Genomic DNA, 16557 nt, shown 5'->3' with positions numbered 1-16557 from the left:
TGTCAGTGCCGTGGGGTGTCAGTGCCGCTTTAAAGAAAGTTATATTACCCAACATTAACTATGTTCAACTATTTTATTTTAAACATTTTTTATACATAATTTATACAAGGTAAGACATGTTACAAAACATAGACAAATGTTACAAAAGAAAGATAAGCTATTTTTATTTTTTATAGGAAGTATGTTTTTAAGTTCCCCAATGTAGCTAACCGAAAATGAAACACTTTAATTTTGCCATGGAGTTTTTAATGCACTACAATTCAGGACTTCAGAGAATAAATCACTAAATGTAAACTGGGCAAAATAGCAGACTTGGAAAAAATAGCTTATTGTTTTTTTTGTAAGTATGTTTTTATTAGTATTTCCTTTGTTCAATTTCCATTATTTAGTCCAATATATTAGTTCAAAGCAGTTATACAGTGGGCAGCACAGGTCCCTAGCAACAGGAGTAAAAGTCTTTTACTCAGATAAGGTATTTCAATACAGTTACACATTGGGACACGCAGGTCCCTATCAAGAGGATTGGCAAGGCGGAAACATTAAAAAAAAAAAAAAAACAATAACTAATTGTAAATATCAATTTGATAAAGTATGTTATGACGAAACGCGTTATGGAAATTACTTTTTTTTTTTATCTGATACAATAAAGGACTTTGGTTTTACAACATTTTATTGTACCAATACCTTTTTATTTATATATTTTTCCTGGCTTTTTAATAATATTATATCTTATTACTTATTATTATTATTTTTTTATCTACTATTTTTTTACTTCATCTGCTACTACCCCAAAGGAAAACCAATGTGGCTTAGTAGAGAAGTAAAACAAGAGATTAAAAATAAGAAAAGAGCATTTAAAGCATTTAAATCGGCCAAATCAGATGCATCTTATAAAAGATATAAGGAAGCAAATAATGCGTGCAGAAAGGCAATTAGACTTGCTAAACTTCAAAATGAAAAAATGATAGCTAAAGAGAGCAAAACCAACCCCATAGCATTTTTTAAGTACATAAATTCTAAAAAAAAACAAAAATGAAAGTGTAGGTACACTAAAAACCTGAAACGGGGGTGTTAGTTAATGAAGACCAGGAAAAGGCAGGAATTTTAAACAACTATTTCTCCTCCGTATATATTAAGGAAGAACACATGGCAACAGATGTGCAAATGATTGCTACTAAAAACTTGCAGAATAATTGCAATTGGTTAACTCAAGACAAGGTGCTGCAGCAACTAAAGAAAGTTAATATAAACAAAGCTCCAGGGCCTGACGGTATCCATCCACGTGTACTTAAGGAACTAAGTGTAGAAATAAGTGAACCTCTGTTTTTAATCTTTCAAGATTCTTTTCTTTCAGGAATTGTTCCGGAGGATTGGAGGAAGGCAGATGTGGTTCTTATATTCAAAAAGGGTTCAAAATCCTTGCCTGGAAATTATAGACCTGTGAGCTTAACTTCTGTGGCTGGTAAAATATTTGAAAGGTTATTAAGGGATAATATTCAAGAATTCCTTGAGAAGAACATGGTTATCAGCAAAAATCAGCACGGTTTTATGAAGCACAGGTCATGTCACACACCCAAAATAGCTATACTCACACAATACCTCTTTAACCCTTAACCCTCCTAACCACAGCTCTTAAAAACACAGCACCTACTCTCCTACTAATGTTCTCACTTCTATTTTTCACTTTCTCTCTCACTTCCCTCATCATTAAAATCTCTCTATCATTTCACTTACCTGTTCCTGCTAACACCATCTTCATTGCTCCCTCCCTGCTCCCCTCATCTCTGTATTCATCACATGCACTTTACTCATATTTATCCAGCCTTTCTCCACACACCCCTCCTAAATCCCTTAAATACAAGCTCTCATCCCCAACATTTAAATCTTACTCGCACCTTCTCTTCCTTTCCATCCTACTACTCCTAGCAGCAGGTGATGTCTCTCCAAACCCTGGTCCCTCCACTACTCAGCCACCTGGTTCAAACACCAGAAACCACTACAACCTAATACCCATTCCATGTAATTCTCACTATAATTCCTCTTTTAAAGCTGCCCTCTGGAATGCACGCTCTGTGTGCAGCACCTTTAAATCTACTTCCATCCATGACCTATTTATCTCACACTCCCTAAACCTACTTGCACTAACAGAAACATGGCTCTCTCCCTCGGATACTGCTACCCCTGCCTCACTGTCCTTTGGTGGTCTTCACTTTACCCACAATCCAAGACAAGCGGAGATTAAAGGTGGCGGTGTAGGTTTTCTTCTCTCACCCCGCTGCTCCTTTAAAACCCTGCCCACCCCCCCTTCCCTCTCTTTCCCATCATTCGAAATTCATTCAATTCGCCTTTTCAAACCCTTCTCTGCTAACATTGCCGTCATCTATCGTCCCCCTGGTTCCCCTCTCCTCTTCCTTGACCACTTTGCTGCCTGGCTACCCTACTTCCTTCTTCCAACATTCCATCCCTAATTCTTGGAGACTTCAATATTCCCATTAACCCACCTTTAACCCCAGCAGCCTCTAAACTACTTTCAATTACTTCCTCCCTTGGACTATTGCAGTGGGCTAATTCTCCCACTCATGTAGCTGGCAATACCCTCGACCTTATTTTCTCCTATTCATGTACATTATCTAATATCTGCAACACTCCATTTCCTCTCTCTGATCACCACCTCTTATCGTTTGCTCTCAATTACCCCCTCACCCAACAACCTCAGCCTAACCCCCCTCAGCTCAGGAGGAACCTTAACTCTATTGACCTCCAGCAGCTGTCGGCTGACATTGATTCACAACTGCTATCCATCCCTTCCCTCTCCTGTCCCTCACTGGCCATCTCCACATATAACACTACCCTCACATCTGCCTTGAACACTGCAGCCCCACTCCAAACATGCACCACGAGGAGAACACGACCCCAACCTTGGCATAATAAATCAACACGCTATCTGCAGAGTTGCTCCCGCTGTGCTGAACGCTCCTGGAGGAAGTCTCGCACCCAGGCAGACTATCTTCATTATAGATTCATGTTGCTTTCGTACAGCGCAGCCCTTGCCCTCGCCAAACAGTCCTACTTTTCCTCTCTCATTAGTTCATGCTCCCGCAATCCCAGACGTCTCTTTGACACTTTTAATTCCCTTCTCCGCCCTGCTGTGGCCACCCCCCAAACTAACCTTACAGCTGATAGCTTTGCATATTACTTTACTGACAAGATTGAACAGCTAAGGAAACAATTCTCCCCTCCTTGCCGTTCTCTTTCTCAACCACACATAAATCATGCTTTCCCTACCCTTCAGACTTTCTCCCCAGCTACTGAACAAGAGGTGGCTGCACTTCTCCATTCCTCTCGCCCCACCACTTGCCCACTTGATCCTGTCCCATCTCACCTCATCAGATCTCTCTCCCCTTGTCTTGTGCCTATCCTAACACACATCTTTAACTGCTCTCTCTCTTCTGGCACTGTTCCTGCTGACCTTAAACATGCCACTGTAATACCTATCCTGAAAAAACCATCTCTTGACCCGTCCTCCCCCTCGAACTATCGTCCCATATCCCTGCTCCCTTACTCATCAAAGCTTTTGGAAAGACTTGTCTTTACCCGTGTGTCTCACTTCCTTAATTCCAACTCTCTCCTTGACCCTCTTCAGTCTGGCTTCCGCCCTCTCCACTCTACTGAGACCGCTCTTATCAAAGTGACTAATGACCTAATCTCCGCTAAATCCAAAGGTCACTACTCCATATTAATTCTCCTTGACCTCTCTGCTGCCTTTGACACAGTTGATCATTCTCTTCTCCTTCAAACTCTTCAATCACTCGGTCTCTGTGACTCTGTCCTCTCTTGGTTTTCCTCCTATCTCTCCCAACGCTCATTTAGTGTCTCCTTTTCCAAGGATACCTCCTCCCCTCGCCCTGTCTCGGTTGGAGTTCCCCAAGGCTCTGTCCTTGGTCCCCTTCTATTTTCTCTTTATACTGCCTCTCTTGGAAAACTTATTGCCTCTTTTGGATTCAACTACCACCTGTACGCTGATGACACTCAGATATACCTCTCCTCACCGGACCTCTCCCCGGCCGTCCTGCAACGTGTCACTGCTTGCCTCTCTTCCATCTCTGACTGGATGTCGTCACGCTTTCTCAAACTTAACCTCTCTAAAACTGAACTCCTTGTCTTTCCTCCTCCTAATACTGATCCTCCTCTCTCACTCTCCCTTCAAGTCAGTGATATCCACATAAGTCCATCCCTACAAGCGCGCTGTCTTGGCGTCATACTTGACTCTGGTCTCACCTTTGAGTCTCACATCCAGTTTGTTGCCAAGTCCTGTAGGTTCCAACTCAAAAACATAGCCCGCATCCGCCCCTTTCTTACGCAAGATGCTACCAAGGAGCTTGTCCATGCTCTAGTAATTTCCCGCATGGATTACTGTAACCCTCTCCTGATTGGTCTCCCCAAAAGCCGTACTGCCCCGCTACAGTCTGTAATGAATGCTGCAGCTAGACTGATTTTCCTATCCAGTCGGTCCTCTCACACCTCGCCCCTCTGCCAGTCCTTACATTGGCTCCCTGTATCCTATAGGAGTCAATTCAAAGTGCTAACCCATACATTTAAAGCACTGAACAATTCCAGCCCCTCTTATATCTCTTCACTGATCCAGAGGTATGCCCCTCCTCGTACCCTCCGCTCTGCCCGCGACCACCTCCTGACCGCTGCTCGCACCCGTACGGCCAACTCACGCTTGCAGGACTTCTCACGGGCTGCTCCTCTCCTATGGAATAACTTGCCTACTGCCATCAGACTCTCCCCTAGTCTTCAATCATTTAAGAAGGGCCTTAAATCCCATCTCTTCAGGAAAGCGTATGGCCTCCCAGAGTAATCTCTCCCTTACATACCTGTCCCTATGGAATAGTGCTTTGCTCTCTCCTCCAGCTCTGCTTCACTCCTACTTGATATTTCCTATCCTAATGTTTCTAATACCCCACCTCCTATAGACTGTAAGCTCATTTGAGCAGGGTCCTCTTCAACCTATTATTCCTGTCAGTTTTCTTGTAATTGTCTTATTTATTGTTACATCCCCCCCCTCTCAAAATATTGTAAAGCGCTACGGAATCTGTTGGCGCTATATAAATGGCAATAATAATAATAATAATAATGTCAAACTAACCTGATTGCGTTCTACGAAGAAGTAAGCAGAAGTATAGATCAGGGTGTTGCAGTGGATGTGATCTATTTGGATTTTGCCAAGGCATTTGATACAGTTCCACACAATAGATTAGTGTTCAAACTCAAGGAAATCGGTCTAAATGAAAATGCTTGTTCTTGGGTAGAACATTGGCTTAAAAACAGAGTACAAAGAGTTGTCGTTAATGGTAAATTTTCAAGCTGGACAGAGGTGGCAAGTGGTGTCCCTCAGGGGTCTGTTCTGGGACCACTTCTATTTAACATGTTTATAAATGATCTTGAAGACAGCATTGAAAGTCAGGTTTCAGTGTTTGCAGATGACACAAAACTTTGTAAAATAATACAATGTGAGCAAGATATTACTTTGCTGCAGAGGGATTTAGATAGACTGGGGGACTGGGCACTCAAATGGCAGATGAAATTTAATGTTGAAAAATGCAAAGTTATGCACTTCGGCGTAAAGAATACACAAGCAACGTATACCCTTAATGGAAGCGAATTAGGGATAACAACACACGAAAAGGACTTGGGAATTGTTATAGACAACAAACTATGCAACAATGTGCAATGTCAATCAGCAGTGGCCAAGGCCAGTAAGGTATTGTCATGCATGAAAAAGGGCATTCATTCTCGGGACGAGAATATTATTTTGCCTCTTTATAAATCACTGGTAAGACCACATATTGAATATGCTGTGCAATTTTGGGCACCTGTTCTAAAGAAGGATATTATGGCACTAGAAAAAGTGCAGAGGCGGGCTACAAAATTAATAAAAGGAATGGAACAGATCAGCTATGAAGAACGGTTAACAAATTTAAACCTATTTAGTTTCGAAAAACGTCGCCTGAGAGGGGATATGATAACATTATACAAATATATTCGGGGCCAATACAAACCATTGTGTGGAAATCTATTCACAAACCGGACTTTACATAGGACACGAGGCCATGCGTTTAGACTGGAAGAAAGAAGATTTCGTCTAAGGCAAAGGAAAGGGTTTTTTTACTGTAAGAACAATCAGGATGTGGAATTCTCTGCCAGAAGAAGTGGTTTTATCAGAGTACAACAGCTATTAGATGCATAGATGCATACTTGCAAAAACAGAATATTCAAGGATATAATCGTTCAATGTAGGGTAATAACTGCTTGATCCAAGGATAAATCTGACTGCCATTCTGGGGTCAAGAAGGAATTATTTTCCTAGCTTGTTGCAAAATTGTGCTTCAAACTGGGTTTTTTTGCCTTCTTTTGGATCAACTGCATGGTGTGACCAGGTTGCAGCATCTAGGTTAGCGTGAGTTGAGGTCTGGAGGTGGTAATGCGTCATGAAAAAATAGTCCAGTCGATAGTAAACTTTGTGAGGGTGAGAGAAGAAGGAATAGTTCCTTTCGTCTGGATGGTGAGCTCTCCAACAGTCAATTAGGTGATGTATGGCTAAGAGGGCCCTAATGGCCGTAAGGTATTGGGTAGGAACATGGAAGACCCCCGATGATGAGTCCCACATCGGCTCCAGGGGTAAATTAAAATCTTCCCCCACTATCAGGATACCCTCAGTGAAAGCCTGTAACCTGCAAAGAGTTTGGGAGAAAAACCTGTAGTGTCTGTGATTCGGGGTGTACAGGTTAGCAAAGGTGTATCTGTGGCCCGCTATCATGCCTTTCAGGAATAGGAACCATCCGTTTCTATCTGTCAAGACTGCCGGTATCCGTCTGTGTATGAGAATTGCCGTACCTCTGGCCTTGCCTCCTTGATAGTTACTAAAGTATCCCCGTGGGAAATGGTGATTTGTCATTTTGAGTCTGGATCCCTCCCTAAAGTGCGTTTCATGGAGAAAGGCTACTGAGGCACGCCTGTCGTAGAATCCATCAGCGCCCCTGTCCGTTGCTCGGGTTTATTCAGTCCCCTAGCGTTTATGGACAGTATGGTTAAGGAAGCCGGTGTCAGTGTCACGATAGCAAGAGGAATTTACGTTTCAGTCCATTGGTCCAGGGGGGCTGCAAGAAGGTCATGGAGCAGGAGCAAGGGTGAAGGGAAAAGGGGTAGAGATCAGTAGTAAAATAGAGGGAAAGGAGGGGGAGACAGTACAGTGGTTAAGTGCTTTGATAGCAGCGCACCGCCGCCCACTGCATCGGCGAGAGTTGGAGCATTGGGGAGCAGTGAACTCTGAGACCACCAGTGGTCCAAGAGTCCCGCGTACCTGTTCAATGATGCCTAGCTCCAATGGGAGAAGGTGTCTGGGGTCCGGAATCCCTAACTGGGACAGGCCTGCCCAACTCCGAATCGATCCTAAAGGGGGGTCCGCCCAGAGCGAGCGGGTTCCGGTCCAGTCAGTACCTGCACTACTCCCTATTTCGGCTCGCTGTTGGAACTGTAAGTCACATCGTTAATCCTCGTCTAAACACAGAAAATTGGCCATAGGGCCCAACAGTGCAGGATTCAACCTCTACAGCATAACCAGTGTTATAAATAGGCATGTAGGTAAACATGAAACTTTAGGAAAAACTGAGAAAACATGGCACACTAAGGGTGGTAGAACGGCATCCCCCCCAAACCCGCAGGGCCGGTGCTGCAACACTCTCATTCCCATTTCCCCATGAAAGTGTCCCCACCCCTCTGTAGCCCCCATAAGGGAAGCCCCCAGGCCCCCCCGCCTTCATACAGGATCGCTCGAGCAGGCCAGGGCGCCATCACATCTCTCGCTCTCAATAAGGTTGTCACGAGTCCCGCAGCCGCGTGGCGGCCTGGCCCGGTCGAAGCTCCCACCCCACCTCCTCCCAACCAAACCCAGAGTAACCTGTGTGGAGTGTGGCTAGGGGGTCCCCCAAATAATTGGCTGCAAAGATGACCCCCCCCCCTGTTGGTCATTACTCCCATTGATCATCACTCCTGCACCTCGAGAATTAAGCTGGGTGCACCCAGGCCGTACATAAAAACATATACATATAAACCGGATAAACCCCCAAGGAGTGTAGTGCTGGTAGAGAAAGAGGAGAGGTAATCAATCCCCCGTTCGAGCTGGGAATGCAAACATGGTACCTGCTTAGTGTCCCCATAGGTTGGCTGCAGTACAGGGAGCCAACAGAGGATCTCTCATCTCCAGTGGTGGGAAAGCAGGACGGGGGGGGGGGTGGTTAGTGGCTTTGTGGGGAGGCCTAGAATGAAACAACCCGCAGGAGGTGGCAAAAGGGGGCAAAACAAGTGCTACCCACTCAAGGCAGAGCATTCTCACAGGGTCCATCACATACTGCATTAGCAACTCTAATCGTGTTTCTTCTCCAAGAGTCTTAGCAACGAGTGGGTCACCATCCGGGGATCAGCTGCAGGTACCTGGTTCCCCACAGGCAAGGAGAGAAGAGACTTCCCAGGGAGATGCCGTCCATGTGTAGAGGTGAGTCCTTCAAGGGGCACCCGTGGGTCGAGCAGCCTGACTTTGCGACTGCCGTATCTGAGGTGTTTTGGGCGAGATTGCAGTGGCCTCTGGAGCAGGTAAGTAAAATGACAGAGGATCCGGCCATGGAAGGGAGACAGTGGGGAGTTGTAATTCCTCCACGAGAGTCGCCATGTCCCCAGCATCCTTCATCAAAAAGGAGCCCCTCTGGGTAAGCACCATCAGTCCTGTAGGGAATTGCCAGCGGTAGCGGATTTTATTCAATTTTAAAACCCTTGTTAGGGGGTGTAAAGCTCGCCTGTAGGCCAATGTGGCAGGAGACAAGTCCGGGAACAATTAAATGTCAGCCCCCTCATGTGTGATCTGCGGGTCCTCCCTGGCCTTTCGCAATATGTCCTTCAATTGGAAGTTGGCCATGCAACATATGGCACCCGCAGTGGGCCTTCAGGAGGGCCCCTGGGACGGAGCGCTCTGTGGGCCCGAACAAATTCCATAAGGCTATCAGGCGGCCTACTGAGTAGTCCACTGAAGACTGCCATCAGAGTATCTTTAACGGGTTTGGCCTGGTCCAGCTCCTCCGGTAGGTCTTGAACCTGTATGTTCTGTCGCCTGCCCCTGTTGTCAAGATCCTCAACGTGGTGGGCCATTTGGCGCATTTGAGCCCTCTGTAGTCTCAGGGCCTCAGTGTTGGCAGCTTGTGCGCTAGAAAAATGGATACAGTCCGCCTCCACTTGGGAGACTTGTTGGTTGAGGCCTTGTATATCTTCACGGAGCGCATGCAGCTCCACCGTGATAGACTTGGTTAGGTCAGTATTAGCTTCCCGGAGATCGGCTTTTGTGGGTATATTTTTCAGCAACAGGACCCAATCTGGGTGTGTGTCCCCCGTACCCTGAAGAGGTTGAGCAGCATTACGTTGTGCCGCTCGGTCGCCATCCCTCGACGGGGACGGGGGACAGGAGGGACTGGAGGCTCTCGAGTCGTTTAAGGCCTGTGACATGAGGTCCGCCAGGGTGACCAAATATTGTCGGAGCGAGGACGTAACAGAGCCCATTGGGGTGTCCTGTGCCCTCTGGGCAATCAATGCCCTGTGACTTTTACCCATTTCAATGGTCGGTGATTGTGTCAGACGAAGATTTTAGCAGAGCCAGCAGGGAGCAAATTGATTAAGAAGTCATCTTCCTCAACCTCCAGGACACGCCCCCTATTGTTATTCACTAAAATGTAAATTGTTGGCAATTTAAATTTAAAGCTAAAATAATCAAATTAGCTAGTCCAATTAGGCTTTATTTTGGCCTAACATTTGAAATTTTAATTTAAATTCCAGACAAGTCATACTTTGGAGAGTAATTCTAAGTTTCCATTTTTTCCCAGCAGATTTAAATTTCCCAATCCTTGTTCCTGGTCTGGCAAACAACCTTGCTGTATTGTATTAAAAAATGATCATGTTTTAAACTATGCTCCAGGGCACGTGACACATATGTACAAATACAATGATACATGTTTAGGTTAAAAAAAGTCTTATTTTAGTTTCAAAGCATTCATTTTTATTTTGTTTTTTTTCCCCAAAGAAATCTAAAACAAGGTGCAATAATGTTGAGAATGTGCTGCATTAAGAGGAATGCATGGTTGCAGAGCTGTTAAAGGATCACTATAGTGTCAGGAAAACAAATCTGTATTCCTGACACTATAGTACCCTGAGGTCAGCGGAGCGGAATGTGCGTGCGCAGCAGGGCCGTGCGCGCATTCAAAGTGTCCAAAGGAAAGCATTTTTCAATGCTTTCCTATGGATGCTCTGCGTGATGGAGGCATTAAATGGCTTAACACCAAATGTAAACATAGCAGTTTCTCTGTAACTGCTATGTTTGCATCTGAAGGGTTAAAACCTGAGGGACCTGGCACCCAGACCACTTCATTGAGCGGAAGTGGTCTGGGTGACTATAGTGTCCCTTTAATAACTGCAGTAAATTATTACATTGCTGAGGCTTAGTGTTAGAGGGCACCTCCTGTTGACTAGAGCTCACATGATTGATCCTTAGTCAGGTGAGATGTACAGGAGAATGGTTATTATTATTATTATTGCCATTTATATAGCGCCAACAGATTCCGTAGCGCTTTCCAATATTATGAGAGGGGATTTAACTATAAATAGGACAGTTACAAATAAAATTACAGGAACAGTAGGTTGAAGAGGACCCTGCTCAATCGAGCTTACATTCTATAGGAGGTGGGGTGTAAAACACATTAGGACAGGAATTTGCGATCAAATAAGGTGGGCTGCCCTTTAGGAGAGGGCAAGAGACAGGTATGTGAGGTAGGGGTTAGTCTTGGAGGCCATAAGCTTTCCTAAAGAGATGGGTTTTAAGGCACTTCTTAAAAGATGCAAGACTAGGGGAGAGTCTGATGGCGGTAGGCAGGCTATTCCATAGGAAGGGAGCCGCCCGCGAGAAGTCCTGCAAGCGCGAGTTGGCCATACGGGTGCGGACAACGGACAGGAGGTGGTCACGGGCAGAGCGGAGAGACCGAGAAGGGACATACCTATGGATCTGTGAGGAGATATAAGAGGGGCTAGAGTTGTTCAGTGCTTTATAGGTGTGAGTTAGTACCTTGAATTGACTCCTATAGCATACAGGAAGCCAATGTAAGGACTGCCAGAGGGGTGAGGTGTGAGAGAAACGACTAGAGAGGAAAATCAGTCTAGCAGCAGCGTTCATTACGGACTGTAGGGGTGCAGTACGGCTTTTGGGAAGACCAATCAGGAGAGGGTTACAATAATCCATGCGGGAAATTACTAGAGCATGGACAAGCTCCTTGGTAGTATCTGGTGCAAGAAAGGGGCGGATGCGGGCTATGTTTTTAAGATGGAATCTACAGGATTTGGCAACATGCTGGATGTGAGGCTCAAAGGTGAGACCAGAGTCAAGTATGACGCCAAGACAGCGCGCTTGCAAGGATGGACTGATGTTGGTACCACAAACTTGAAGGGAGAGTGAAAGAGGAGAATCCGTATTAGGAGGAGGAAAGACAAGGAGCTCAGTTTTTGAAAGGACGAGTTTCAGAAAGCAGGAGGACATCCAGTCAGAGATGGAAGAAAGGCAAGCAGTGACACGTTGCAGGACGGCTGGAGAGAGGTCTGGGGAGGAGAGATATAGCTGGGTGTCATCAGCGTACAGGTGGTAGTTGAATCCAAAAGAGGTAATAAGTTTGCCAAGAGAGGCAGTATAAAGAGAAAATAGAAGGGGACTAAGGACAGAGCCTTGGGGGACTCCAACTGAGACAGGACGAGGGGAGGACGTATCATTAGAAAAAGAGACACTGAATGAGCGTTGGGAGAGATAAGAGGAAAACCACGAGAGGACAGAGTCACAGAGACCAAGCGATTAAAGAGTTTGAAGAAGGAGAGCATGATCAACGGTGTCAAAGGCTGCTGAGAGGTCAAGAAGAATTAGTATGGAGTAGTGGCCTTTGGATTTAGCTGCGATTAGGTAGTTAGTAACTTTGATAAGGGCAGTCTCTGTAGAGTGGAGAGGGCGGAAGCCAGATTGAAGGGGGTCAAGCAGAGAGTTGGAATTGAGGAAATGAGACACACGAGTAAAGACAAGTCTTTCCAGAAGCTTTGAGGAGAAAGGGAGTAGGGATATGGGACGGTAGTTAGAGGGGGTGGATGGGTTAAGGGATGTTTTTTTTAGTATAGGTACTACAGTGGCGTGTTTAAGGTCAGCAGGGATGATGCCAGAAGAGAGAGAGCAGTTGAAGATGTGTGTTAAAGAAGGCACGAGACAAGTGGAGAGAGATCTGATAAGGTGAGATGGGACAGGATCGAGTGGGCAAGTGGTGGGGCGAGAGGAGCAAAGAAGAGCAGCCACCTCTTGGTCAGTAGCTGGGGAAAATGTCTGAAGGGTAGGAAAGGCATGATCTATGTGTGGTTGAGAAACAGAAAGGCAAGGAGGGGAGAATTATTTCCTTAGCTGTTCAATCTTGTCAGTGAAGTAACATGCAAAGTTATCAGCAGTAAGGTTAGTTTGGGGGGTGGCCACAGCAGGGCGAAGAAGAGAATTAAAGGTGTCAAAGAGACGCCTGGGGTTGAGGGAACATGAACTAATGAGAGAGGAAAAATAGACTGTTTGGCAAGGGCAAGGGCTGCACTGTATGAACACAATATGAATATATAATGGAGAAAGTCTGATTGGGTACGAGACCCTATAGATGTGTAAGTGGTTTTGGTGGCATTCAGAGCACTGGGAGGCGGGAGCCCTACAGATGTGTAAGTGGCTGTGGTGGCAGTCCTGGCACTGGGAAGCGGGAGCCCTATAGATGTGTAAGTGGTTGTGGTTACTGGTGGCAGTCCTGGTAGGGGCCGGACTGCCACCACAACCACTTACACATCTGTAGGACTCCCGCCTCCCAGTGTCCGGACTGCCACCACAACCACTTACACATCTGTAGGGCTCCCGCCCCCCAGTGCCCAGACTGCCACCACAACCACTTACACATCTGTAGGATTCCCACCTCCCATTGTCCGGACTGCCACCACAACCACTTTCACATCTAGAGGGTTCCTGCCTTCCAGTGCCAGGACTTCCACCACAATCACTTACACATCTATAGGGCTCCTGCCTCCCAGTGCCAGGACTGCCACCACAACCACTTACACATCTGTAGGGCTCCCACCTCCCAGTGCCCAGACTGCCACCACAGCCACTTACACATCTATAATGCTCCCACCTCCCAGTGCCAGTTCTGCCACCACAACCACTTACACATCTATAGGGCTCCCAGTGCCCAGAATACCACCACAACAACTTACATCTCTATAGGGCTCCCAGTGCCAGGATTGCCACCACAACCACTTACACATCTATAGGGCTCCCAGTGCCTGGAATTAGCTTATTGGTCAATATTCCTGTCATCTTTTACGTAATTTTCCCTCCCTCTTTCTTGTTTCGCCACTTTTCAGAAATCCGAAACACTTTGGAACTTCAGCAATTCGGAAGTTCGGCACTTCGGACATTCGTAAGCATCTGATGTCCAAATTTCACGAAATTCGTCAAAATTTACATTCGGAACTAAACGAATTGCACATGTCTACAAATAAGTACACCTTTGCCCTCATGATATGTTTGTAATGAAAGGTAGCTTCATTCAAAGATCATTGGTAAACACACAGGAAGCACCTGGCCAATTGCAAGCTAAACATTATCCGGGAGATGGTGAGGTGTCTTATGCCAGTGGTTGTAGCAGGTGAGGCTCAAGCTACATCAAAGTGTTCTGGTCATGGAGGTGTGACTATAGCTGTATAAGCAAGTAGTAAATTCACCACAGCCTGCTGTTTATTGAATTTACATTTTGTGAGGGAATGAGATGGCTCTCACATTTACTGATTATTCAACAAAAACTTAATTTTAACAGTGTTGGCTTAAAAGTAGTTGATTCTTTTTGTGGCACTGTACATAAAGAGTTTAGTGTTAATGACATTATACATATATCAAACCTTCCCATCAACACAAGCAAGTTGCATACAGCCATAGTTATCAATGCAAAACTGGAAAATGTATTTTTCAAAATGTTAAATGGGTACAAATGGTCCCTTGGCTTCCACAGAGATTGCTCCTTTTTTTTTTTTTTTTTTTTAGCATTTTTTTTTTTTTACCAGAACTGCTTTTTTTTTTTTTTTTTGCTTTAGTAAATATGGCTTACAAATACAAGGTTTACCAGAAGCAATAAAAAAAACACAATTGCAATATTATGAGAACAAGAGCTTCATGTCTCAGAGTTGTAATATTACACAAAGTAAATCAAATGTGTAGAAGACTATTACAGTTACCAAGCAACAAATTGGTGATAGCTTTATTGCTCACGTGAATTTACTACACAATGGCCTTGCAAGCAAATGAAGAAGCTACATTAACTTAGCAATCTTCTGCTCTTTCACTTCAGATTTCAGACAAGGTGTTTTAAATGAAACCAAAGCAAAAATTTAACAGTAGCTATTTTTTTCACTGACTTTATAACAATTGTTTAGATTAAAAAAAAAAAAATAAGGAACATTTATATAATGAAGAACAATATATATAAATAAAATACATACATGCAGATAATTCCATGGCTTTCCAAAACATATTACGTATACTTTGCACACTTTTCTGTTTTCTGTAGTACAAATTAAGCATGACACTATATAATATTTAATTTGAGAATCTACCATAAACCCTTATCTACCATACAGCTGTTTGGTAACCCAAAGTTAGCAATAGTCACTATACCTAGCTAGGTATGCTTCACCACGCCAGATGTTGTGAACTACATCTCCCTTAATACTCTTACATGCAGCCATAATGCTGGCAAAGCATCAGGGTAGATGTAGTCCACAAAATCTGGAGTGCCGAAGGTTACCTACCCTTGATTAATTTCCAAGTCCTAGCAGATTAAATCATCTTTCACTTACGTCTGATACAAGCAAAGTATGTGAAGATATGTCAACCTGGAGCAGCAATAATCTGACATTTGTATTGGTGGCTATTAAGCAATTTATCTGACAAGTTGAAGTACATCAGGTCAATCATGACTAGACCTCCCAACATTTATATTGCTACACCACCCAAGGAATGAAAAAACACGGGTTTTACATGGGTCTGAAAATGTGGAAGAACCTTACTAGGTGGTCAGAATCTATGTATAAGGAGTTTAACACAGGAGTGACACTGTCCAGAAGAAAGTGAATCTAGCCATCCTGAGTCTGAGGGTATCTATGCCTCATTTTGATGTTTTTATTGGGTAAAGCAGACATGGCATAGTATTTAAACACCTCTCCCACTGTCTGGCCTCCTGGTCTACAACATATGTCAACATTCCATTTTCGAGCGTGGGAATTAAATATTCATCATCACGGCTCAAAATGGAATTCAAGGTCAAACCCTGATCGCAGCATCAGAGGGAGCAGCAGATCCGGAGCCCGAGCTGGAGGCTGGGAGATGGCAGAGAAAGCAACTCCCCTGGCACTTGGAGTCTGACGTCTGCACATGTTCCAGGCAGCTGTGTGTGTGTGTGTGTGTGTGTGTCAGGTGTATTCCTGGCCTGCAGGTGAAATTTCCACACCGGCTGTGAAGGACCTAGTGAGCCCTTCTGGATCCACACCTGTGACCAACCCTAGCATCCCTTACCCCATGCCATATCCCCCGTGTGCCCTAATCCTCCATCATCTTTTCTAGTACTGGTTTGCCAGAGCTACGCACGTCCCCAGTGCCAAACCCTCAATGTCACCCTGTCACCCACTGACAACATCCTAGCACAGAATGGCCAGACAGCCCCCTCCCCAATCCTCACACTATTTAACCCATCATACACCCAGCATAGCCAAACCCCAAAGAAGCAACACAGATACAATGTGTCTAAATCCCTGGCAGCCTTACCCTCTGCATGTGATGCTGCGAGGATGGATGCGCTTGGATTAGTACAGGTAGGAGGGTCTGTGCTCAGGAATCAGAGCTGGGAGGGGAAGGGGGGGACCAGGGATCCATTCACCAAGAGCCAGCAGGAAATGCGCACGCAGGCGTGACGTCAGAACTCAGGGGACCCTCCCGTACCCCTTGACCACCGACCCCCCTGTGACGCCTGATAAGTGAGCTCAGACTGAACAGCCTCCAGGTCCCGGGCGTAGCTCTTCACCTGCCTGCAGTCCAGACCCGCACTATCCCCCTCAGCACCAGCCCAGGCTTTTTTGATGGATGCTGCTGACGCAAAGCTTGAGTCACCCAGAGATCTTTGTCATTTGTGAATGGAAAGGTGTGAAATAAAATGGGGAGGGGGAGCAGAGTCACGGGGTTGGCTTTGTACTTCTATGACTGTGTAAGTCATGTATAATGTACCATATGCGTATGGACCAATGACATGTCACAGCTATCAGCTTAACAATGGGTTTGCACAATTCTTTATCGAGAAGGGTATCATTTTTTTTTTCTTGAAGGGGGCTTAAAATTACTTTAATGAGTCATATGTACTGGGT

General features: G+C 45.1%; 1 protein-coding gene across 3 annotated transcripts in view; it reads right to left on the bottom strand.

The window, feature by feature from the left end:
* Positions 1 to 16280, bottom strand: part of SLC6A17 (solute carrier family 6 member 17) — a 116736-nt gene extending 100456 nt beyond the window's left edge. For 2 of the 3 annotated variants that reach the window (XR_010090772.1, XM_063451982.1), the window contains exon 1: positions 15965 to 16280. The gene's annotated coding sequence lies outside the window, so the exon portion shown is untranslated. Of the gene's footprint in view, positions 1 to 15000; positions 15033 to 15964 lie in introns of those variants that run through there. The other variant, XM_063451993.1, reaches the window with a different exon arrangement.
* Positions 16281 to 16557: the final 277 nt, after the last annotated feature.

Source organism: Pelobates fuscus, chromosome 1 (assembly GCF_036172605.1).
Source record: "Pelobates fuscus isolate aPelFus1 chromosome 1, aPelFus1.pri, whole genome shotgun sequence".
NCBI classification, from domain to species: Eukaryota; Metazoa; Chordata; class Amphibia; order Anura; family Pelobatidae; genus Pelobates; species Pelobates fuscus.
The sequence above is the reverse complement of the archived record's forward strand: the minus strand, read 5'-3'. Positions and strand labels throughout refer to the sequence as shown.